General features: G+C 42.4%; 1 long non-coding RNA gene across 1 annotated transcript; it reads right to left on the bottom strand.

Annotated features, from left to right (window-relative positions):
* Positions 1–336: 336 nt before the first annotated feature.
* On the bottom strand, positions 337–23,233 carry LOC109699353 (uncharacterized). Its single transcript, XR_002213631.2, has 5 exons — positions 23,059–23,233; positions 19,769–19,842; positions 17,236–17,290; positions 14,533–14,681; positions 337–1,896 (listed from the first exon to the last, which is right to left on the bottom strand). It is a non-coding gene; the product is annotated as an uncharacterized lncRNA (long non-coding RNA).
* Between the last annotated feature and the right edge of the window lie 1,347 nt (positions 23,234–24,580).

Genomic DNA, 24,580 nt, shown 5'->3' with positions numbered 1-24,580 from the left:
TATTAAGTCTCAGGGGTTTGTTTGTCTTCCTTTGTTCTGTTTTGGGTTTTTCAGTGTATTTTAATCAGGTTTTGGAAATCAGATTACAAAATGCAGGTTTTGAACAGCAGTAGCCATAATGCAGTTACAGTGTTAAGTCATTCATGTCCATCACCGTTGGACATCCATTGTCTCATGCAAGACAATGGCAGCTGGATCCTCCCAGAAATTATTTGCTGACATTTCAAAGTGTTCAGCCGCTTTGCCCTCCCCTGCCTGACATAATTTTATTGACCCCATAGCCAATGAGAGTAAAAAAAAAAGATGAATAATTGCATTTATTTTATGAAGTTCAGCAAGTGAGAGATTTTAATGAGGGAGAAATGGTGTGTTGTGCCATGCAAGGGAAAGAGAGAGAGAGAGAGATGAAAAGCATGGTGATAAGTTAAAACAATATTTTTAAATCCATTTTAAAGTTCTGTCCATCTCCCATGAGTCTGTGATGATTGATAAAAATATAGAAGGCAGCAGATGAGAATGTGTGGCCTGACTTACAGCTCACATGCTTATAAATATAATGTCCTTTGCTTATTTCAAGAAATTGTGAGTCTCTTCGGGCTAACATTTAAAGTGATCAAATTTGCTTTTTAAAAAATGAGATGATGCAGTGACCACTTTGCAAGTGACCAGTCACTGATCAGACACTATTTTCTCCTTCATTTTTTGATTTGATCGCTATTGAGATGATTAAAATATATTCTATTATTTGACTCAAATGTCAATTTTGTTTCACGGTGGCTGGTACTTATTGAAACTATTAAAACAAGCCAGCCCTCCCTGCTTTTTTGCTATGGCTACAGGCACAAAGGGCTTCTCACTGCATATACATGTGTTTTTCCTTAGACTCTGTAGCTACCTCACATGTTCTCTGCGATTGAGAATAGCCAGCAATGTATAGAAAACAGTCATCAGTTTGGAAATCATTTTCCCTGAAATGGGCTCCCAGTGACAGGAATAGTCTGAGAATTGAGCCACTGATGGCAGGAGAGACACATACGCCTTCACTTCACAGACCTGGGCATCCTCAAGACAGTCATCTGGCCTTTGATTAAATCCTAATCCAAAATCATAGATTCGTTTTCTGCTGCCATGCAACATAAATGTACTTAAAGCTAAGACCCAAGGTCATGTTTTCAATAATTTGTGGCTGAAGGTTTGTTCAGTAGCCACTGACAAATTATGACTGACCACTTAACAGAGTGGCAGCTCTGGTCACAGGAACAAGGAGAACTATCAAGGCTTGATGAGCAAGCGCATCTCCTTTCGCAGGTCAGAAGCATCCCACTAGAACTCTGCCAATGGGTGGGGTGGGGGCGCTGGTGGACAATATGAACAATTTGGGGGGGACATACCTCATCAGTTGCTGAAACAGAAGTTAAGCCCCCTCTGCTTTCAACTCATAGGAATGAAGGAGAGCCCAGAGGAAGCTCAGTGCATTTAAGAGGCAAGGAGGACAAAAAGGGATGGCTGCTAAGGGATTTTATCTGTGCCTCCAGAAGACAGAATGTAAACTGGATTCTTCTCAACAGCAGCTTAGAATCCTTGGAGGTTCAGGCTCCATTCAAAGGAGGCATCAATCACAAATATTCAGGATACTCTAGCTAGCACTCTTAAAATGACTTCATTCCCTCAGTATAGAAGAGGCCCACACAAAATGGGGTTTATTCTGTAAATAATTATAATTAACAAAGCAGGCACATGCCCAGAAAGCAGACCCTGGATGAGTGAAGTGTGGTGAGTCTCCATCCTTCTGCTTTCCAAGGGCTGGTGGTCTCAAGGTGGTAGACCTCCCATCCATAATTCTTTTAGAATTGGATCTGCGAAGCAGGAAAATGCAGGTCCTCACATTGGTGGGAGCTACAAAAAGGAAAAAGAAAATCAATTGCCGGGTCCCTTTGGAATTCCTTTTTGAAACGGTTATGATAAGCATTAATTTGTTCTTCATTGTCATTAGGCTTAAAATAGAGAATCTACTTTGTCACTTCAAAATTTATTCCTCCTATACCAATGCTACAGGTGGTTTTCCATCCCAGTCAGTGAGAATGGCTGGGTCCATCTAATGTTTCCCAACCAGGAGGGACATCACCAAACCTGACTCAAACATAAATGAGGTATGATTACAACATACCATTAAGCATGCCATAAACAGATTGAAAAAGGTGATCTCTAAGACCCCCCCTCACTCAAACAGGTAACATAAAGTAAAGCATGATTCTATGATTCTTGCTAAACAAAAAGTGAATTTCTGAAGCTGAAGTCATTGCAAGACAGAATCTTTGCAAGACAGTTCTTCAAAATGGAACTCTCAGTGTTTTCAAGCCACAGTGAGCTCAGGGAAGAAAAGAAAATAACCAAAAATATTTTTCTGCCCACTTCAGAGTTTGGGAGGTCTAAAATTTTTCTTTTCTGATTAAAGCCAAATCCCTATGCTAAATTACCTGAGTCACCTTGAGGATGGCTTAAACACACTACCAACCTGTGGGTGCTTAATATGGCTAGATGAGTTAGGAGCGAGCCAGATGGGAAAGTCAAGGTCTTTCCCACCCCACTATCCTTTCTCTAACTCTGTCCCTCTACTTCCCACCACCCAGCTGCCCACACGTCCTGCAGGTGACTAGTGTGACTGTGACCACTGAGCTTTACACAACCACCAGTCAAATGTATTCTGTAGAGCAGTTAACGGTATAGCAGGTTTAATGAAAGTCATTTTCACTTTAGCATAATGAAAGAATGTAGTAAATATTTGGCCACTTTCTTAACAAGACTGTCACCCTAAGAAATATGAGTACATTAGTAAAGTTAGCTTCTAGGCATTTTCACTGGATGGAGAAGCTTCCATGTTTACAGAGACACAGGGAAGAAACTGATTAGCCCTCACGGTCAGACAAGTAAAGGAGAGTGTGTTCACCCAGCTACGGCCAGATCTGAATGAAGGACTCCACTCAAACCATCCCAGAAAGGTACCGTTCAGATCTCAAAGATGTCTCAATAGGTGGAGGCCATCGCCTAACATCAGTGGTCCAACCCTTTATTTTTTGTTTAAACTGCAATCCTTAGTTTGCAGTCCATAGACTTTTTCAGCACGCATCGTTAAGGACCGTGACACTCCCTGACCTCTTGTGTCTCATTTCAAAACAGAATGTTGATTAGAACATTCTCCATGCAATGAGTTTGACCCACGTTTGTAGACAATTATCTCTATTATCCATCTATAGTCTACTTGTTTATCTCTGTTACTAATTTATCTAGTCTATCTTCTTTCTAGATCTTCCTACTTACCTATCTCTGTTATCTATCTATATCTATCTGTCATCTATCTTTATACCAATCTGTCTATTTTTTGAGTTTCCACAGAAAGCAGAGCCCTGATGAAAGAGTTTCTGTTCAATCATTTATTTTGGAGTTCCTAGAACAAAAGTGGAAAACCAATCCTAGGGTGTGTGAAACTAGTCATTGCTGTAGACAACTGGGAGGCAGCCTTCTGGGATCTTCGGAGAAACGGTGTAGATGGATTTCAGAATTGACAACATAAGGGACAGAAGAGGAAAGAGGTCAACTCACTCCAGAGGTGTTCACTCCCTCCCTTGCATATCCACCTCACCCATGCTGTAGGATGGCTAAGTTGGTCCCTATAGGCAGCCACAGAGGTAGTAAAGCCTCCCTGGGCACCCTGCAAGGTCCCCTTGGTAAAACCAAAGTGAGATACTGTCAATTATACCTGGCCACAGCTGGGAATTATATTTGTCATGAGTGTTGCCATCACTTTAGCCTCTAGACCAGTGTTGGCTCCTCACCCAACCTGATTTTTTAGTTCAACGTTCCTCCTCTGTCCTTCCACTTCTGAGAAGGGATGACAGAGCTGGGAGAGTCAAAAACATTGCAAGGTCATAAGGCTAAGGAAGAGAAGAGGTGGCACAGGAGTAGCAGGTAGAAACCCTTTCTTCAACATGACAGGGTCTCTTTAGAATCTTCTCTTATTTGGGGGTTGTTGTGGGAGGGGAGTATGTTTGTATGTTTTTGTTTGTTTTGTGATGCTGAAGATAGAACCCAGGGCCTCACACATGTAAATTAAGAGCTATACCACTGAGCTACACCCCCAGCCCTGGTATTTAATTTTTGCTTTCTCTGATAAGATGGCTCTTCTAGATTTCCTTTAGAGATACCACTTGATAGGGTCAGGGTCTGCCTTCTGCCTGGGGCAGATCTTTGACCTCGGAGATGCACAGTACATACACAATATAGATATAAGCATAATAAACATGTATGTGTGTGGGCATTCAGAAGGAATGTCACCAATTTTACTATTTCAGGATTCATATGAAAAGACAATCTTTTCTCACTTTTCCCTTGTGCTGCTGAAAATAAAAACAGGTTGGTGAGAGAGGCTAACATATGAAAAGAATAATTAAGGGTCAAAGAAATCTCATTAATCAAAAGACCCCCTTGCCTATCTTCTGTACAATTAAACAAATGGGTATAGCAGAGGGTCATCACCGTGCTATCAGTCAAGGTCCCATCTCTTTATGACATCAAACAATAGACGTAGCAGCAGCTAAATATGCCAGAGTCTCAGTTACATGAAGAGGCCATGTATCTTTTTAAATGAGCAGAATAATAATTGCCTGCTGGTGAGAGACTTTACAATTTGACTTGTCTGCCTATATGTAAGAGGCTGCATAGATACATGCATGTTTTTGTGTTTCAGGATTCTGTGCATGGAGATGAGCCCCTGATAATCACCCATAATCCATTGCTTCTCTTATCATTCTCCATGCCTGTTCTTCACAACTCAAAGTTTCCATCCCAGTTCAACATATTCTAACACAAGTTCAAGCTAGCCCTACCAACCACTTCTCTCCTCCAGACTGCCTGTCCACTCCAACCTTGACCAGTGCCTCTCTCTCTTTTTCATTCATTATTTCATAAACAACAAATATGTAGAAAGTTGTGCACTAGCAGCTGGTAAGAAATGGAGAGAGACATATAATTTCCTAGCTTTAAGGAATTACCAACCAATGCAACAAATGCATATTCCAGAAAATGCATTACAATACCAGGAAAAATATACACAATTGCTGTGGAAATACTGACTAGATGGCTACCAACTCTTGAGGATGGGAGGAGACTTTATGGAGGATAGAGTACATCAAATGCAATCTAAAGGATAAGCAGGATTTTTTGTAAAGAGGAAAAGTTGGATGGGCATTCCAGATTGAGATAACAGCTTGAGCAAAGGCAAGGTGAGAAATTGCTTGGTGGGTTCTCTTGTGCTGGAAAGACTACAATGAAACCAAACAAAGCCAGCTTGTGCAGGACTTTGATCTTTTGTCAGGGAGACTGGTCTCTACTGTTTCTACTGAAACTCCTCTAGTTAGTAAGAGCTAACAAAAATTGAAGAGAATGGTATGACTGGACTTGTATTTTAGGAAGATAACTCTAGCATCACGAAAAAAGGAAGATTTTTCCAAGGCAAAAAAAGGCAGAGATGAGGAATGCTCCTAATGTCCCAGACTAAAGTCATTATTTTCTCCCTCAAATCTACCCTTCCTATGAATTCCTTCTTACAGGGTGCACCTATTCGCACCCAAGGTGCAAAACTTGGGATTAGTTTTGCCCACTTCAATCCCTCCTCTTTCCTTTCCTTCCTTCATTCTTCTCTTTGGACAGTGAATCCATCAGTCTGTTTACTTTATCTGCCAAATATTTTATCCAGTCTTTTCAACTTAAGAATGGAAGCTCCTGTAGAAGGTCACCATTCTCCTCACCAGATGCACCACAATAATTTTCTCTCAGGAGAAGGCATTCTTGTGTAGGAAAGACTGGAAAAATTCACACCAGAGCTTAGAAGAAAGTCAGGATCAGACCTGTAGACACAAAGATGACATTTGAAGACAGTGGGGAGGGTGATAGCGCCATGGTAATAACTATTATGACAACAACAAAGCAACCAAAGACAGAACTTTGGTAGATGCCAACTTTAATAGGGCTGGGAGAGGTGATAGCAACTCTGGAGAATAAGAAGAACCAATCAGAGAAGTCGTAGACAAGCACAGCATTATCAGAGAAGTCAAGGAGAGACTTTCTGTGAAAATGTGCAGAAGGAAAAGTAGGGTGAGGTTGACTTATGGCCTTTATCGATGTGATGGGCCTTGGTGACCTTTAAGAATGCCATTTCAGTGACAGACCTGGAATGGAAACTAAATTCTAATAAGTTAAAGAATGAGTTGGCAGTGAGGAGCTGATGACAAAGAGAAAGTCCAACCTTATATTAAGTTTGATAGTGAAAGAAATAAAGTTCATCCATACCTAGCTCTTGCCAAAAGATGCCAGATCTTCTCTTTTTTTTCTAACCTTTTCTCATTCCCTACTTCACATTCTTTTAAAGAAGAGAGAAATAAAGTACTGGATTTATAATCCCCAGCCATATTCCACACTAGTGGTCCACGACTCTAGTATAAACTCATCCTTTGAAGTTCAGGCAGTCCGTCCTTCTACTGCCTTCTCTTGCTGTCCACCAGGACAAGTTTCTGTTGGCCAAAGACCTCCCAGGAAACAGGGCTGTAAGGAAGAAATTTAGTAGTGCTCTCCCTAAACACAGGAATCCAGAGAAGAATGAAAAAAAAATAAATAAACTCAAGGACTGGAAAGTCACCCTCACTCTCATCCTTCTATTGTGGCCAGAATTATAAGGTAAGGATTTCAGTCTGGTAAAATGAAGGATTAGAAGTGAATACAAAAGTATTTTAAAAACATGATGGGTATGGCTAGAGAGCCTAGACTTAGTCACCAATTCCAGAATACCAGAGCAATGAGGGAAACTTTGAAGCGTAAAAGAGGTTGTTCATGTTGGAGCCCTGGTCTCATGCCATCCTGACTAACTGGCCCTTTCTAAAGCACTGCAAACCTGACCTGAAAGGGATGGCTCTGGAATCCTTAAAGATGGCATGCCACTTCACCTGGGAAGAAAGCTCAATAAACTGCCCACCCGGGCCACCACTTCATCATCGGGAAAAAAACAACCCACATCAGATAGAATGGGAATAAAGGTCCTAGGTTTTATGAGATAGAAATGAAATGATCTGTTCCTTATTAAATAACATGAGAAAATTATTAACTCATGCCAGAAAAACAAACATAAACATTATCATATTGAAAACATTTATTCTGAGGGGACCATCTGGCAATGCCTTCCAGACTGTACTTTGAGAAGCAGAGCGTCTGTGTCACTGTGCTGGGCTCTTCCATTTAAAGCAGCAAATCCAGAGAAAGTGAAAATTGAAGGGTTTTGAGGGGAGTACTTTGCAGTAATGACACCTGCTAGATATTTGCCACGCGTCCTCTAGAGGTGGCCCTGCTTTTACAAATGCTGTTTTATGAAAACTTAAATTTTCTAAACAAGGGGTGGTTATTATTTCAGAATCTCTCTCTTTAAAAATGGGTTCTTTCCATGGGCACCTAATTCTAGAACAGCATTCACATCCAAATGTATAGAGTATTCATTGTTTAACAGAAAGGGTGGAGAGTAGAAGTGGAATGTGGAAATCTAACTAATGAGCAGCTACAATTAATTATAGATTAACGAAACATGAAAAAACACAGCATCCTGACATTGTCAAGGAAATGCATGGTTTTTGTTTTGTAAAATGCAGTTTTGAAAAACTCACAGTCACATTATTTATTTATTTACTTATTTTTGCAGAAAGGAAAAGATAATTATCATTTGGAAAGCATTTCCCTCTCTGTGGAGATGGACAGAGCACTGGTTAGGACAAAATAAAGAAAACCTTGCATTCCTTAAAAGAAGAAATGCTGATGGCCACTTGAAGGAGTGGCCTGGCTCCAAGTCCACTGAGGTCACCCAGCTACTTTCCATGCTCAGTGGACCCGGGAAGTTCATCTTATTTAGCTTCTACGTTCAATTGCGTAGCGCACCATTGTTAGTTGAACATCACTTCCACGTTGAGCCTTTCCAAAATATCCCTCTTCTATGCCATTTGTCACCTCCAATGGGTGGACCTGGAGAATCTACAGAACACATTCTCCAGTCTAGAATAGTAGGCTTCTGGGTGGCAGATGTTTGACCTTGATGGTCTTTCAGTCTTTTAGATTTTATTCCCACCTTGGCCCCACCAAGACTATCAGACACTCCACCAACGTTCAGTCATTATGTACAGAGTCATCTGAAAAGAGCCACACGCAGGCAGAAGCAATGCAAGTTTCAAATTCTAGTGCAAGAAACAGCAATACTGACCTGAGCTCAGTATTGGTCAGGGTGTCAGGGTTGCATCTACCCAAACCCTAATTACTTGCCAGGAAGGAGAGTGAGTAATTCAGATTACACAGGCTGCAAATATTCACTGTCTCATCATATCAAACTCTTTGGTGTGTACAAGTGGAAGGAAAAAGCCCTCCTGCTAGCCACATCTCCTAGGAGAATTTGGGCCCTCAATGATTATTCCTATATTTCTTACCCTTTAAAAAGTTTGACAACTATTGACAGGATTTTTAAGAAGGTAATACATGCACATGATAAAAGCCAATTAAATGGTTATATTTCAGGAAGAGTGAAGACAAGTGAAACTGATTTTGTTTGCACCTCTGCCTTCATTTGTTCAAAGATGCTATTATTGGTTGATATCTGTTTGTGTTTGAGCCTTTCCCAAGTCTTGCCCCTCTAAGGCACACACCAGCTCCAATAGGCGGACCTGCAGAGTTTCCAGAGTGTACTTCTCAGGCGAGAAGGGTTTCACATGTTTAATCATAAGCTGAGCCCTGGCCTGCTCCCAGCGTGGCCACTGAGTTGTCTTTTCTTTCCAAATCTACCATCCATTCAGGACAAGTCATCTGGTGACAAATTAGATCACTGAACAAGTGAACAAATTATTTGCTCTTCATATAAGTTGTTGGCCATAAAAGAGAGTGTTTAGGTAGGTGATGGTAAAGATAGAATGAGGATTACAGAGAGACAGCAGGACTTGAGAGCTTCAGAATTCATTTCTTCATTATATTAAAAAAAAAAAGTGTGGCCTGGCTTGGGAGAGGGGAGGTAAGAGGAGAGAGGGAGAGAGAGAGAGAGAGAGAGAGATTTACTTTATCTGTACAAATAATAAGGATTACTTATATAAATCATTAACCCAAGGCTGTCTTGGAGTTACAGAAACAATAATCCCATAAAAAATATATGTAACAGAAACTCATGGCTTAATTCTGCATGAAATACCAAAGAGGGGGAGTATAGTTTTAGTGTATATCCAAAGACCTTAAAATATTTTTAGACTTTTTTTTGTTACCAAACTAGCAAGAATCCCTTCAAGCCTTACTTTTTCCGCTTTCTTTATAACTCCTTAAAATTCCTCCCTACACTCAGGTACGCAGTCCCTTCCTTCTCCTCAGCACTTGATCATATAGATCAATGTAACCTTTCTGATTCCTTCCTCCCCACCCTATATCCAAACTAAAGAAAGACCTGAGCCCTTGGATTGAAAAAGCCTGTCAGTCCCAAGGGGAATAAACTTTAAAAATGAAGTCACACATAATGATACCAAAATAAAACCCCAGAACATCAAGGTGAAAAAGACAATACTACAAGGGACAATAGGATTCAGAGAGATTCCCTACAAAGGAGTGAGATTCAGGTCAGCAGGGGACGACTCACCAACCATAGCAGTTTCAAGAAAACAATGGAAAAATAACTTAGAAATGTGGGGGAAAAATAAATTCAATCTTAAAGCTCTGTAACAAGTCAAACTAACACTCAGAGAACGAGGTCAAATAAATTCTAATACAAACCCTTAGAAAAATTTATTATTTGTTTTCCAATGGAGAAAGAAGAACAGAGGAAACCTATCAAAGGATGTACTCCAGCAAAAAGAAAAATGAATCCAAAAGATAATCATGGGCTATACCCAATAAAGGAAAATGTTTTATTTTTTTAATTAGAAAGCAATCTTTTTCCAAATATTGGGGCAGGGTGGGGGCGGGGAGAAGGCAGGAAAACACAATTTAATTTTATACTTTTATTTCATTCTCTTATACCTTTGCATAATATGTCAATATAGTTTGCAAATTGCTTTCAGATAAGATTGTCAAAGGCCAGAATGCAGGGACCTACAAAAATGTATTTTAAGAGAGAAACACATCAGGAAAAATATTAATGCCAATAAAAATGCAATTCCTGAGTGCAGTCACACACTTATCACCATGGAAGCTGTCAGCTTTCTAACAGTCACCGGGGGGTCTGAGGAAGGTTTGTGAACACAAAATTGAGTAGACTTTTTTCTTCTCTCTACCAAGTTGGACTAGATTCTAGATTGGTAGACAAGGAGAAGAATAATGGAGATCAGAGCAATGATATTCTAGACCAGCTGATGCCCTCAAAAAGATTCATGAGACATCCAGATAAAGTTGTGGCCAACTGGAGGACTTTCACCACCAGGATGATATATCAGTGCCACTGCTGTAGCCAGGAAACCTTCGAATGAAAGAACTTAGCTCCACAAAGACCTCTGTTGAGAAACTCATGGTACTATATTGCCTGTGTCATATGCCATGAATTTAAGGCTTGGAATCTCTCACTTGAACATTTTTACGCCATCCCTGGAATGTGCCAGAAGAAAAAAGAAGAAGCCAAAAAGCAGACATTTTCCTGTCTCTAAAAATAAAATGCTGGCAACACTTCATCTCCCCCATGCCAGGATCGGGCCCTTCCCAGGATAAACAATAGGTATCCAAGCCAATAGGAGGCAAATCCTGAGTCCTAAAGTAGGCCTGTGCCTAGCCGGAAATGCCTAAGTCAGGCCATTCATAGCTCTAAAACCAGGGGGCCAGAGGAGACCGTCTTCCTCCGCAACTGATTCGCCTCCAGCCTGGAGCCAGGTATAGCTGAGAGGGAAGACCTCAGGTTATACTAGAGACCTTGACCTATCTGAGGCCACCAAGTCCCCACCAGGTCCTGTCCCCAGAGCCAAGGGATGCACAACCACAGAGAGGGCCTTGAAAGATGTGGGGCAGAGAGAGCTCCCTGGAAGGGAAGAGTTTCATAAGCCTCTGTTTGCATTTGTCACTCATCACCTGTCAAAACCCCTCATACAAAGCTGAGATCCTTCACCTGCTAGACGCTGGCTCTGTGAGTGGCTTTGTAGGCTCTACAAAACCATCCTACTATAAGAATGCTAGATAGCAGCCAGTGTTCCCATTCTAAATACCCCCCAACTCATCAAATGCTTCTACAGCATGTGTTCCCCACCTCCATTATTTTGTCATTAGGATTCAAAACTTGGCTTTTTGCTGTTTTGGAGACTTATGAAGGCTAAGAGGGAGTCAGGGGAGGAGAGAGCCTAAATATAGCAAATATTCACAGGTATAATCACTCCATAAACATGGTTCAGAGGAGCAGCATGCAGGGCCGACTCAAATGACAGGTGTCACTCACCCGAATGTCACATCATAAATAAGACTGAATGAGCCCATTCTCCCATAGAACCAGAGTGACGCCTTTCACACTATAAATATTTATGAAGTCATCATCCTGAAAAGACTGTATTTTTCCAGGTAAGTAGGCCTTAATGAAAAAGTTAAGCAGAACTTCTCCTGCAATTATGGGATAGTCACTCTAGCTATTGGTAGGTATTCCATGGAAAAGAACAACAACAAAAAAAGAAAATGCAAACTCCAGTTCCTGATGCTACACGTAGACATACCATTTTGGTCTGTCAAGGTTCATTCTCATTCAAAAAGGGACAGCCTTCTTTGGGGTGGGGACACCAGAAGTAGGACTATCAGAAGCATTTTATCCCACTCAGCCCCCGGTGTAATGAAAGCAGCACAGGCAATTTCTATCACCAAGGTTCAGATCCCCCTCCCACTACCCCTGCCAGGCAAGACATTGTCCTAGTGTGCCCAGCCTGTCTCTTAGTAACAGAAAAAAAAATGTACATGTCATCCCGTCACTATGCCCATTTGAAAAGAATTGTCAGAATGTGAGGATATGTGTTTGGGTGACTCTCTGGGTGTTTATGCACAGTCCATGGGTCTTGCTCTTAGTTTCTCATCCCAAATGCATTAGGAAAGGCAAGGCACACCAGAACCCCAAAAAGCATCCTGCACTGTGGGCACTGCTGCAGAACAAACACCCTTCTGCTCCCATGCCTGCCTCTTCCAAGGCACTGCAGCAATCCTGTGACCTGGTACTCCAAAGCCATGTCTCCACTATACTACATGCTAATTTTCATGGCACTTTGCAGCTTACATGTTATTTATCTTCTAAATGCACCAAGCCCTTGACCAAGCCCATCAAGCCTGTTTCTTTCTCCCAGAAGGCCTTTCACCTGGGCCATCTTCCCAGGTGGAAGATAGGGCCCCTGTCCTATCAGAGAGATCTAGTCCTGCAGGGGAAAGTTGATGAGCCTTTGGCTTCTGCTCCTGGGAAGTCTTGTTCCACAAAGAACAAGAGTCTGGTTTCACAAAGTGAGTCACAAGCTGCCTTGACCATCCTATCTGAGGAAGCCAAGGCTCCATGTATGGTCTGTGCTCAGTGCCACCCACCTCTCCGTGTCAGTCCCACTTCTTTGCCAGGACAGCCTGAGTCATAAAACTCAGCACGTTCCTTAGGCGTTAGATAGTCTTTCCTTGTTATTACTTTGCCTTTGTTTTTATGCAGCACCTGGTTTCATTTTATAAACCCAAATAAAATCACACAGCTGGGGCAAGAGTGGGAGAATAGGAAGGAAAGCAAAGGAAAAGAAAGGGAGACCAAGAAACTCCCTGAGTCCCAGGGCAGGACAAAGAGAACTGCAGGTGAAGGGCAGGAGAGAGAAAGACATGTTACAACTGAATTCAGTTTGACTGAAACCCTTTCTGCTATCTAGGAGAAAACACTGGATGGCTAGGTCTCCTCCCACTACATCCCTAAATTAGGCTGCAGGGCTCATAGCTAGTATTGTACTCATAAGTCATGTGGCCTTCCCAAAGCCCCTCCACTCTCCTCAATAAAAAGACTTCTCTTGATAAATTCTAAGGAACTTTCCAGATAGACCCTTGTATGGTTGCATGAACCTGCCTGTTCACTTGAGTAACCCACGTGTAAGGTTTCCACATGACTCACATTTGTTTTGTGTTTTCCTTTGTTCTGCTTCTCCTATGGCCTTTGACAATGGGGGACAGAAAAGGGAAAGGGATAGATCTAACTATACTAATGCTGCCGGGCACACTGAATTTCTGTGGCTAGGTTACCTCTGTAAACTCATCAGTGAAGCTATTAACATAGAATTAAAACAGAATTCTAGTGAACTTTGCCTTGCAGCTAGTGAAAACAAACGCTGAAGGAATGAATGACAACCACTGCCATGAAGAACTACCATTCCTTGGAGTCCTGAAACACACTAATTACAGCCTGAAGACCAGGATCCTTGGGTAAGAGGCTCCCAACAGAAACCTACTGGACTTGCCTCCCTCAGCCTGAGGTTCTCCAGCCAGGCTGGCCAGGGCAAAAATCCTGGAGGTTCCTGAGCAGCTACAGGACTGCATTTTCCATGCATGGTTTTGGCAAGCTTAATGGAAACCATATGAAGGGAATGAGACCAGATGGCTTCCAGGGAATGTATTTGGCCCAACCTGGGGCTAAAAGACAAAAATAATCGCTAGGAGTTGGGAGGAGGCTAGAGGTGGTGGTGAGACCTTTAATGGTCTTTCTGTTCAACAGAAGTCACAAATTGAGGCTGGTTGCATTGGCATATCTTGTCATCCCAGCTGCTCAGGAGGCGGAGATTGGGAGGATCACAGTTTGAGGCCCGGGCAAAAGGCAGAAACCTTACCTGACAACTAGAGCAAAAAAGGCTGGGGGCGTGGCTCAGGTGGTAGAGCACCTGCTTAGATCCCGAGTTCAAACCCCACTGCCGCCCCTCAAAAAAAAGACAAGCAATCACGATTGGAGAACAGTTTTGGTAAATGGGCCGGGATGGAGCGGGCGCGGGTGGGAGGCGGATTGCTCAGGGGAAGGGGAAGGGGAACGAGAGGGAGGATGTGGCTACTTTGGTGGACCAGACAGGGGCTGCTCTGCCGCCCCCAGGACAGCAGCTGTCGGGCGGGGTGAGTGCGGGAGGAGGACGATCGCTGGGCGGGGACCACAGTCTTGGGGACATCGGACTCCCAGGGCGCAACAGGCGGAGCCAATTTGCCTGGTGGCGGCGCAGCGCGGAGGAGACCGGGCCGGGAAGCTGCGCTCCTGTGTGCCAGGCTCGGAATCCACAAAGCCTCTGCCCAGGCCCCGCGCCCTCCCGGCTGCCCGAAAGGCAAGGCACCCGCCCTTTGCCAAGGGAGCCCGGAGGATCGAGGCCACGCCGCCATCCATGTGGCTCCTGCAGAGGAATGTGGTTCCACCTCCCATTCTAAAGGAAACTTTAATAATCAGTGAGTCTTTTGTCCCCTCTCCCAGGTAAAGCATACAACCACAAAAACAAAGAGGGATGGACTCGGTGAAGGGAAGTGACCACCTACCTCAAAGTCAAGGTGGACTCCGGCCCCCAGCCCTGCGCTCAGTTAAGGAAGGTAGTGCGTCGTCCTCCACCACTACAATCTGAGTATTGATCCGTGTCGGAGTCTTTCGACGAGCCAAAGCTGCTTTCCGAATCCCATTGTTGCTGCAGCTGGAGAAAAATGGCCTGATTGTCAACACTCACTCACCCGCAAAGGTCGCGTTTCCCACAGAATGGAGAACTCAATTGTCTCTTTCAAACCACCTATCATTCGTGAATTAGGGTTGTGCCTGCATCTTCTTCCATTTTTTTTTTTTTTAACCTTCCTATTTGGTATCTTGTGCCTCTGTCAGGAAAGCCAGATCAACAGGCAGGTGAGAAAAAAAGACAAAAACTCTTGGAATCACTGACTGACCCCTGATCCTTTCCTAAGCACCTGTTAGTGGCAAGCAGCCGCCTCCAGCTCCCTCTTCTGGGTTCTGTACCATTTATTTCTTCAGTCGGGACATTCCTGGGTGAAACTTCTGCTTTCTAGTTTTACACCATAAACTTCAAATTAGGTCCCAGGACCACAAATATTTAGAGGATGGTTACCAAAGGCACTAGTCACCAAATATTTGTTTTAAAGAAAGAATATTGTGAATGATGGCTAAAAATTTCATTCAATCTCTTCTTGTTAACACAGCAATGTGTACAGTTTTCCATCTGGATGTTTGCTGTTTTTCCCCTAAAGTATTTGCATCTTAATATTTAAAAAATATTAAGATGGGCCTTGCCTCATAAAGTCATGATTTATTTTTTGTTCAGGAATTTTGGTCTAACATTTCTCAAATAAGGGTACCCTACGAGTGTGTGGTGCATGTGTACCTGCAGCCTGTTACTGTATCACAAAGACTAAATCAGGATGTAATGTCACTTGCTTGTCATGAATGGTTGACTTAAAAGAAGCTACAGTTGAGTATGGAGAATTTACTTTAGGAGATGGGTCAGGGAAGCACCTTTCAGAAAAAGACAACTGTTCCCCAGAACAGCTGTGACACTGATTGGCAATGGAATGGCTTAGCATCCAGGCAGCAACATGTGGGAAGAGGGACTTATTTACTTAACAGTGCTGAATGGCCCTCCAGCTATCAGTAGCATACTTTCAGGAAATCGTCTAGCCTTCTCAGAAGCGGGCAGGAGAGGCCCCTGACTGCCCAGGCAGTGGAACTTTCAGCGGGTGCCACAGCTTCAAATGCCCCCCCGAGACACTCCATGTGCCACTACACTGCCTTCCCCTGCCCAAAGTAGTCCTCGGGAAAGTTATCAGATCTTCTAGCAAAAAATTCCTTTCTAGAAGGCTACCATTAAAATAAGCTATTTGCCTGGAATCCAAAGTAAGCCATCTAACTCTAATAGCTAAACATATCATAATCCCTCTTTGGTGCCCAGAGACCAGCACTGTCAAAGTGATCTGTGTGTACAATCAGTGGTTCTTGTGATAATATTAAATGGTACTTGAATCTCATTTTTATTTTAATGGTCAGGTTATTTTTTCTCTAATACACATAACTCACATACCAACCCCATGACATCACAAACATAATTACTTAGAGTGAGTCTGAGTTTTGGTTTTTTTTTTTTTAAGGCAATTTAAAGAAATGGCTTAATACCACAAAAATCATTACTTTTATAATAAATGAAGTCAGTAAAGTACATGCAACAACCAGGATTTAGTCTTTCTTTCAACTATTCTCTAAGACTCTTTGCCAGAACTCTACAACATGAAAGGAACCCCACTGTAACATCTTATTAAAACTTCCTGGGTTTTAGACAGTTTCACTGGGCTGTCAGAGTCCCTGGTCTTTTGGGCCATGTCAGGGGAAGCAGAGACAGTAAATAAATACCCAGCAGGAGGGCAGGCACATGATGGAGGTGGGCCTGGGACACTGGACACCCTGGATCCCCAGCAGAAAGGAAAATCTGAGAACTTACATCTTTATCACAAGAGGCAGAAAGGAACAACTCCCTGGTAGCACTGATGGGAATCTGTACAGGTCAACAGAAATCCCCTTCCTAACACCTCTGAAGCTCATTTTGAGATCTACACAAGAAGTTGCTCGTGGTGCCTTAAGGAAGTCTGCCTGTCTTATCAGCACAGCTCTACTTTTCACCTGGTTATAAAGCAGAAGTGTTTTATACCAACTGTAAACACACTACTGCGCCCACTGCCCTGCAGACACCCAGGATCTACTGCTGGGTGACAAGTGAAAAGATTCTTACTTGCTTTAGGAAGTTTCTCCCTTCATATTTGTAATCCTTCCCGGCCTTAGGGTGTAGCTTTTTACATCTCACATCTAGGTTGAAGAAAGAGCCAATGTGTAAGTGCTCCCATGTATGAAGACATGAAATGGACTGACATTTCTAAACGCTTTTAGATAGATACATCCAAACCCTCACACACACACCCCACCTCTGCCACCACCACACACACTTTCTTTTTCATAGCTGCTACTCAGTGGCAAGTGTCTCTGCTGGATCTTCCCCTCCTGTCATTTCTTCATCCTACCTTCTTTATTGTTAGGAAGCATAGAATGAAGTAACAAGGTGCATAACAGGAGGAGAAAAAAAAGTGCAGAAGGCATTATATGGTCTCAGGCCCTGGAAGGCATGAAAGCATCAGATGAAGAGGATGACTAAAATAAGGACCAAAAGTGGATATAAAATAGTTTATCATGGCACTCACATAGTTTTCCATGGTTTGGGGGTGCTGGATCACTAAAACTCCAAGTCTGGTGTGCCTGTTAAAAAAGAAAATTATAAAGAAAGCTACCTATAAATTCCAACCAAGCCAGGTGTGGTGGCATACACCTGTAATTCCAGCACTCAGGAGGCTGAGGCTGGAGGATCATGAGTTTGAGGCCAGCTACATAGTGAGTTAGAAGCCTTCTTGGTCTACATAGAGAGCCCAAGCTTGTTATGGGGTTACACCTGTAGTCCCAGCTATGTGAGAAAAATAGTAGGAGCACTGTGCTCCAAGGCTGACCCTGGGCAAAAAGTGACACCCTATCTGAAAAATAACTAAAGAAAAAAGGGCTAGAGTCATAGACCCCTTGCCTAACAAGCATGAGATCCTGAGTTTAAGTCCAATAAAAAAAAACAAGACATTTTGATACTGCTGTCAAAAGACATTATAACAAAAGGCAGTAATAGAAAAATGGGAAGACAAAATTGGGGGAAATGCTTATAAAATAAGATAGGCAAAATTAAACCTTATCTGGGACCAATAATAATCATCCCGATATGTAAACAGCAAATACAAATCAGTAAGAGAAAGTTACATGCCCTAATAGAAAAATGGGCAAAGGAACTGATTATTCGTGGATACTATATTTCTGAATGTATCTACTTGCTAAAATTTCTGTGTAACCCTGACGTTAATACTCACAGCACTTCTGAAGTTCTTTGAGGACATACAGAGTGGCATGTCCTGATCCAAACTTCCCCAGCTACAGCCAAGCGAGCTGAACAAGGCCTCACCTGAGCTCTCAGATTGTAATCAAGAGTCCTTTTGGCAGTCTATTGAGGGCTACATTTTCTGTGTTCTTATGGGTGCTGTTGTTTAGTGATTAAGCTGCTTAAAATGTTCCCTGAGCCTGTGCCGAAGTGTCCTCTTCCTAACACAGAAAGCCATGATATGCCTCACAGAGGGAAGATGTGTTGCTTAACTCACAGTGCTGTTGGCCGTGAGTTCAATGCTATTAACAACATGTAGTAAAGTGTCTTTATGCAGAAATACATATAAAAGCAGGTTATGTATTGATAAGCAGACAACAGTGAAAGACAGGAGGCTTGCAGGAACCTAACCAGGTAATTCCCCTAGGAGCAATGGCTCATATTGTCAATTCAGTGTTGGTGGCAACTTTACAAAAAAGCTAGTGCAAATAATAAGAATCAGCTATAATTAATTTAAAAAAAAACTATGAAACTCCTAAACTTCGGAGATGTCCCATCTCACTAGTAAAGAAAATTGAAATATCTTTATCTATCAAATTGGATAACGCTGACATTATTTTTAAAATGAGCATTAGAAAGAATGGAAGAACACAAGCATTGAGAACATGAGGCCAATTTTCTGGGAGGCAATTCAACCATATATAAAATAAGCATATTCTCTGGCTCAAGAATTAAACTATGGGAATGTGCCCTAAAGAGATGAATTTACAATTACAAAAATGTACTTTCAAATTTTAGCCATCATAGCTTTATTTTGGTTTTGTGGTTTTTTGTTTTTGTCTTTGTGTTTGTTTTGCCATACTGGGAATTGAACCCAGGACCTCAAGAATGCTAGGCAAATGCTCAACCCCTTGAATTATACTTTCAACTCTTCAGTTTGTATTTTAAGATAGGGTTTCACTAACTTTGCACAGGCTGGCCTCAAACCAGTATCTTCCTACCTCTGCCTTCCAAGTAGCTGGGATTACAGTTAACCCCAACACTCCTGGCTTGTTTTTAGTAATTACAAATGTGAAAACCTAAATGTCAGGTTATATGGGATATTTTTAAATTGTGATGTATCCAGTCAGTGGTTTCCCATCCAGCTGCTAAATAGGATGAAAATAATTATTTGTTCACAGTGAAGGATATCCATGAAAGAATGAGTGAAAAAGCAGACTACAGAGAAATATGTCCAGGCCGATCTTCCTCAATATACTGTGCATGTGTGTACATGTGCACACATAAGTTTAGAAACATTTGTAAGAAACTTCTCTAACATGTAACTTATCCCTGAAGGAAGGGAGAGAGCTTCAGATGATTTTTACTTGGCTTTTTCTCTGTGGTGTTGGGGGTGGAACCCAGGGCCTCATGCACTCTAGGCTAGTGCTTTACCACTGAACTATGAACCCAGCCTTGAATTTTATTTCTTTTCCATTTCTAGTCTTTGCATTGTTGGGAAGTTTACAGTCAGAGAAAAGTTGTTTTCATTTTTAATTGCCATTATACTACATGTAATCATTGCCATTCATGGGAAGAGGAAAAATCAGGACTGTGGTAAAAACCATTGCTGGTTGTTCATGAGGGGTGACCTTGGTTACCTTTGTATCTCGGTGGCCTAGTAAGAAGCCACACATATAATAAGCACTCCTAAGTAAGTGTTTACTGAATGAATTTCTTTTTAAAACTCAACTCCTTCTGGTTTGTTTTCTTACAGGGAATATGAAGTGTGTAGAAGTAGGAGTGTGTACATGCACAAAATCACTGAGATGTGTCGGACTTACCACTCTGTGCTTGACCTGAAGTGAAGTTTTTGGGAGTCTAGTGATATCAGGGACTGGTCCTGCATTCACGAGAACTGGGGAAGAAAGCAGGATGGAATTCAGTGTTGAAACATTTCTCACACACACCCTCAGGCTATTACTGACACATTGTGTGTGCATCCCATGAACACTAGTCAGGGATGACAAACCGTGACCCGAAGTTAAGTTCCTAGCAAACCTTCTAGAACTTTTGGGAGGGGTAAACCTTTTCACGTCTGGAACATTCTTCTGTGACATACAGCTTAGACTCTCTGAATCAGAGGGAAGCAAGGCCATCCTGGAATTCCAAGGCTCTAACATTTTTTCTTCAGGTCTTGGGAAGCTCAGGGGTGTTTTATAGACATTATTAAGGTATGATTCACACACTCTAAAACCAACCCACTTTAACTGTACAGTTGAATGATTTTCCATAAATTTGCCAAGTTTTGCAAATTTTAGACCATTTTCATCACTCCACTCAGCTCCCATCATCCCATTCACAGCTAATTCCTTCTTTCCTAGTACTGGTCCCAGAAAACCATTGTCTACTTCTTATACATTTGCCTGTACTGGACATTTCATCTGAATGGAGTCATATATTGTCATGGATAAACTTCACTCAACACTCACATGCAAGTCTTTGTATAGACATGTTTTTTATTTGTTTGTTGGGGTTTTGGATTTTTAAAACAGGGTCTTGTATGTAGCACAGGTTGGTCTTGAACTTGTGATGTTCCTGCCTCAACCTCCTGAGTGCTGGGATTATAGGCATGCATACCCTGCCCTAGAGGTATGTTTTTATTTCTCTTGTGTAGCATCCTATGTGTGGAATTGCTGGATCCTATGGTAAATTTATACATAACTTTTAAAGAAACTGCCGGTGTTTTCCAAAGTGACTGTGCTACTTTCTAGTCCCACCAACCATGAGTGAAGGTTCCAGTGTCTCCATGCTCACCAGCATTTGCTGTGTTGTCCTTGTGATTATAGCTATTCTAGTAGATATCTATTCTAATAGATATGTGACTATACGAGATACTACTTCACTCCACTATTGACCAGTTATGTTTAGTTCTCTAGTGTATACTTATTAAAAATTTTAAAAATGCTGAAAGGGGCCTCATTTGGCATAATATGAGAGGAACAACTTTTGGCAAGTACTGATTATTATCTGTGCTATTTAATGAGGATAAAATTTGTAAAACAAGGTATCTTAAGCCAAAATCAAAGAATTTGACAATTATTTAGCTAAGTTCAATAAAACCCCACTTTTCCACAACTATGGTAAAAGCAGATGTATAAGAAGTTTATGCAAGACTGGGCACAGTGGCTCATGCAGGTATAATCCTAGCTACTCTGGAGTCAGAGAACTGGAGGATCACAGTTTGAGGCCAGCCTGGGCAAAAAGTTAGTGAGACCCTATCCCAATGAATAAGCTGGTCATAGCAGTTCATGCCTGTGGTCCCAGCATGCAGGAGGCATAGGTGGTAGGGCACCTGCCTGGCAAGCATGAAGCCCTGAGTTTAAACCCCAGTACTGTCAAGAAGAAGGAGGAGGAGGAGGAAGAAGAAGAAGAAGTTGTTAATGCCATACCATCAGCTTTTCTTGCTCCATTCTCTATGAAGTCTTAGCCTTTCAAAGCTCTGCAAGAGCTTCAAGTCTACCTTAGCTAGCTTCGTTCACCTTCATTTTAAGACTTGTGCTATATAATCACTAATTAGTAGACAATACGATTCTAAAACATTAAAGATTTACAGAAAGTAATTTTGAGGCATTTGATGCCTCAGAAAGAGACCAAAACATCAAAAATTACTTTCTGTAAATCTTTAATGTTTAATGAGTTATTTACCCAGTGTGTCCATCTTTTAGCCAAACTTGGTCATTTTTCTAATTTAGTCTCCCTATGGGAAGAACACCAGTAAACTCACATATGTTGGACGTTGGTTAGCTAATGGCTTTTCTTTGCAAGGTCACAGTTGACAAAACAAAACCCACGGTGTTTGGTTTTGATTAAGAACATTTCATGTTACCTTTAATTTATTAAAATGTGTTCATCTCCTTGTTTCTATGTCCTAAGCCTAGAACTGTAACCAAGTCGGGCAATTTTACTGATGAACCTAACTAACTGCCAGCAAATTCTACCTTTGGATCCTTAAATGTGTGCCAACCTTGTGCGATGCTACAGGTATTTGGTTTTAAAAAGTAAATTTCAAGAAGGCAAGTGCAGACTTGTGTGTCTCAGCTCCAACAGAATCAGAGCAGCTCAAGTCTGGAAGGTTTCTTGGAGTCACTTAGTCTACCTGCTGGGTGTCTCACAGCACAACTGCCAGCCTTGTTTGTGTTGCAGTTTTGGGATCATTGCATCTCCCACCTACCCATCTCTGATTTTCTTGAAACATTGAGTTCCTCAAAATGAAGGTTCATGAACACAAAACCTAATGCTGGAAGAACGAGACAAACTGTTCTCCATCTCTTTTGAGTACTGCAGTCTTAAACTGTGTGTACATAAAGCAGGGAACGTTAGATTAAACATGGACACCACTTAACCTGAAGTCCATGAACACCCGGGGGGGGGCCTCCAAGTCCATGGTTAGCTTAGATAGGTATCCTTATGGATATTCTTCTGAAGATAGAGCCCAGAGTTTTCATCAGATTCTTCAAAATATCTCAGAAATACAAGGCATCACTGTCTTAGAGAGACAGTGGTTCATCACTGGGATAGAGTAGAGAGAGAGCAAATCTCTTTCCAGAGATTCATAAGAAAAAGGCACTTGATGGTCTGAATATTAGGTTAAAATTTATTCTGTCAATGGTACATTTTTGAGTGGGAAAGTAGTGTTGTGGTCATGCAAGAAAACATTCTTACCTCAGGAGACACACGCATTTGAAAATATTATGCTACAATGTCCTTAATTTCCTTCAACAGACCAGCAAATAAACATACGCAGCTATCAGTGCATACAACTTGAGATAAATCAAAATGTTAACAAATGAGACACAATGGTAACAGCTGATGAATCCAGGAGAAACGGGATGGTATTAGTTGTAATATTCTTTCAACTTTTAAGTGATTTAAGACTTTAGGTTGTGAATAAAAGAATAAGGCATTCATTTATCTGCTTCAACTTTGTAATTTTAAGAAGGCTATTGTCATATTTTATAGGTGGTTAGAATCAGGCATTAAAAAAATGGGAAAGGCAGACAAGGGCATCCCAAGCTACATTTGAGCTGTAATTAAAGACAGACCCAAGACCAATGCTTCACCAGTGTCCTACCTTCTCCCGTGTAACTCTAGCCCCTCTCGTAGGCGGACACCTGGCTTGTTCACACAGCCCACGCAAATCACCACGGTGCTCACTGGAGCACTATCGTCAGGTTCACAGGCAAAATCAATTGCAGCCACCCGGAGTCCGTATTATGCCTGAACGGAAAGTGCGTGCAATACCAGATGGCATCTTGTGACCTTCTTAATAACAGGCTTGGCTGCCAATGTTCCCTTGTGTCCAGGCTCTGCAGGGAATTTGGAAACTGTTGCCTTACACTTGAGTATTTTCCAGCAAACACATCTAACCATTTAATAGTCATTTTCCTAATTTAAAATAGAGCAAAACAAAACAAAATTTCCAACACCTGGAAGGGACATTGGTATTTCCTGAGTCCGGAGGCTCAATCTAGGATCCTTTGGCGCCTGCTGGCAATCTTCCAGGATGGCTGTGGGTTTAGTGTGGCCAGTCCCTCAATTCCAGGCAAAGTGCTGATCGTGCTGCCTAGATTACTGGTGGGCAATATGCATGTTGTAAATAGCACAATGAACCCCTTTGGGCAATTACTTTATGCTAATAAATTTAAAAAACAAAGTCCCTCTGCTGACACCCAGCCTGATAGTGACTACAGGAACCCACGAGGAGTGAGGGAGAAGCCGCCCTCCTCCCTGCTTGGCACACTCTGAGCAGCAATCGCTAATTCCACGGTGGGATGGGAAAGAGGGGTTAGGGTGGAGGCCAGGGGAGGAAGCAGTCTGCACCCCACAATTCCACGGGACAACTTTCCTTTGATGGAAGGCAAAGGAGGGTGGCCCCAGGCAAAACAACCCAGAGGCTCCTGCCAAACTCTTGGAGTCCTCTCCCTGCACCAGAAGGGGCCTGTGAGAGCTCGTACCAGAGGAAAGTGGTAAAATCATGCTGCCAAGCAAGGGGGCTGGGGGCATAGGAAGGAGTGGAGGGAAAAGGCCAGGCCCTCAGGTGGAATATTGTGTGGTGAGAGAGAGGAAGAGAGGTCTCTCTGGGCGGTAGGAGGATAGGTTTCAGCCTCTGGTGTCTCCCTATGGAGCCCAGGGGGTGGGATTCTAGACTTCAAGCAGAGAAGGACTCGGAGAGAGGCTGGTCCCCAGGCTTCTACCCAGGGAGGAGCTGGCCTGGTTGTGAGGGAGCTCAGACTGGGGATCTGGCAGGTGGGCAGCTTGCCTCCCAAGGCCAGCCTTTGACTCCTGTCTCAGATGCCCTAGAAAACCTGCACAAAACGCCCCCACCCCACCTGCTCCACTGTCACACGAGGGCCCCCGACCTATAGGGGCGAAGGCTTTGGAGCTGGTGCCAGTGGCTCACACCTATAATCCTAGCTACTCAGGAGGCAGAGATTAAGAGGATCGTGGTTCAAAGCCAACCCAGGAAAATAGTTCACAAGACCCTATCTCAGGAAAAAAAAAAAATCACAAAAATGGCTGGCTGGCAGAGTGGCTCAAGCAGTTAAGAGCTCCTGATTAGCAAGCATGAGGCCCTGAGTTCAAACTCCAGTGCC

Source organism: Castor canadensis, chromosome 9, assembly GCF_047511655.1.
Source record: "Castor canadensis chromosome 9, mCasCan1.hap1v2, whole genome shotgun sequence".
NCBI classification, from domain to species: Eukaryota; Metazoa; Chordata; class Mammalia; order Rodentia; family Castoridae; genus Castor; species Castor canadensis.
The sequence above is the reverse complement of the archived record's forward strand: the minus strand, read 5'-3'. Positions and strand labels throughout refer to the sequence as shown.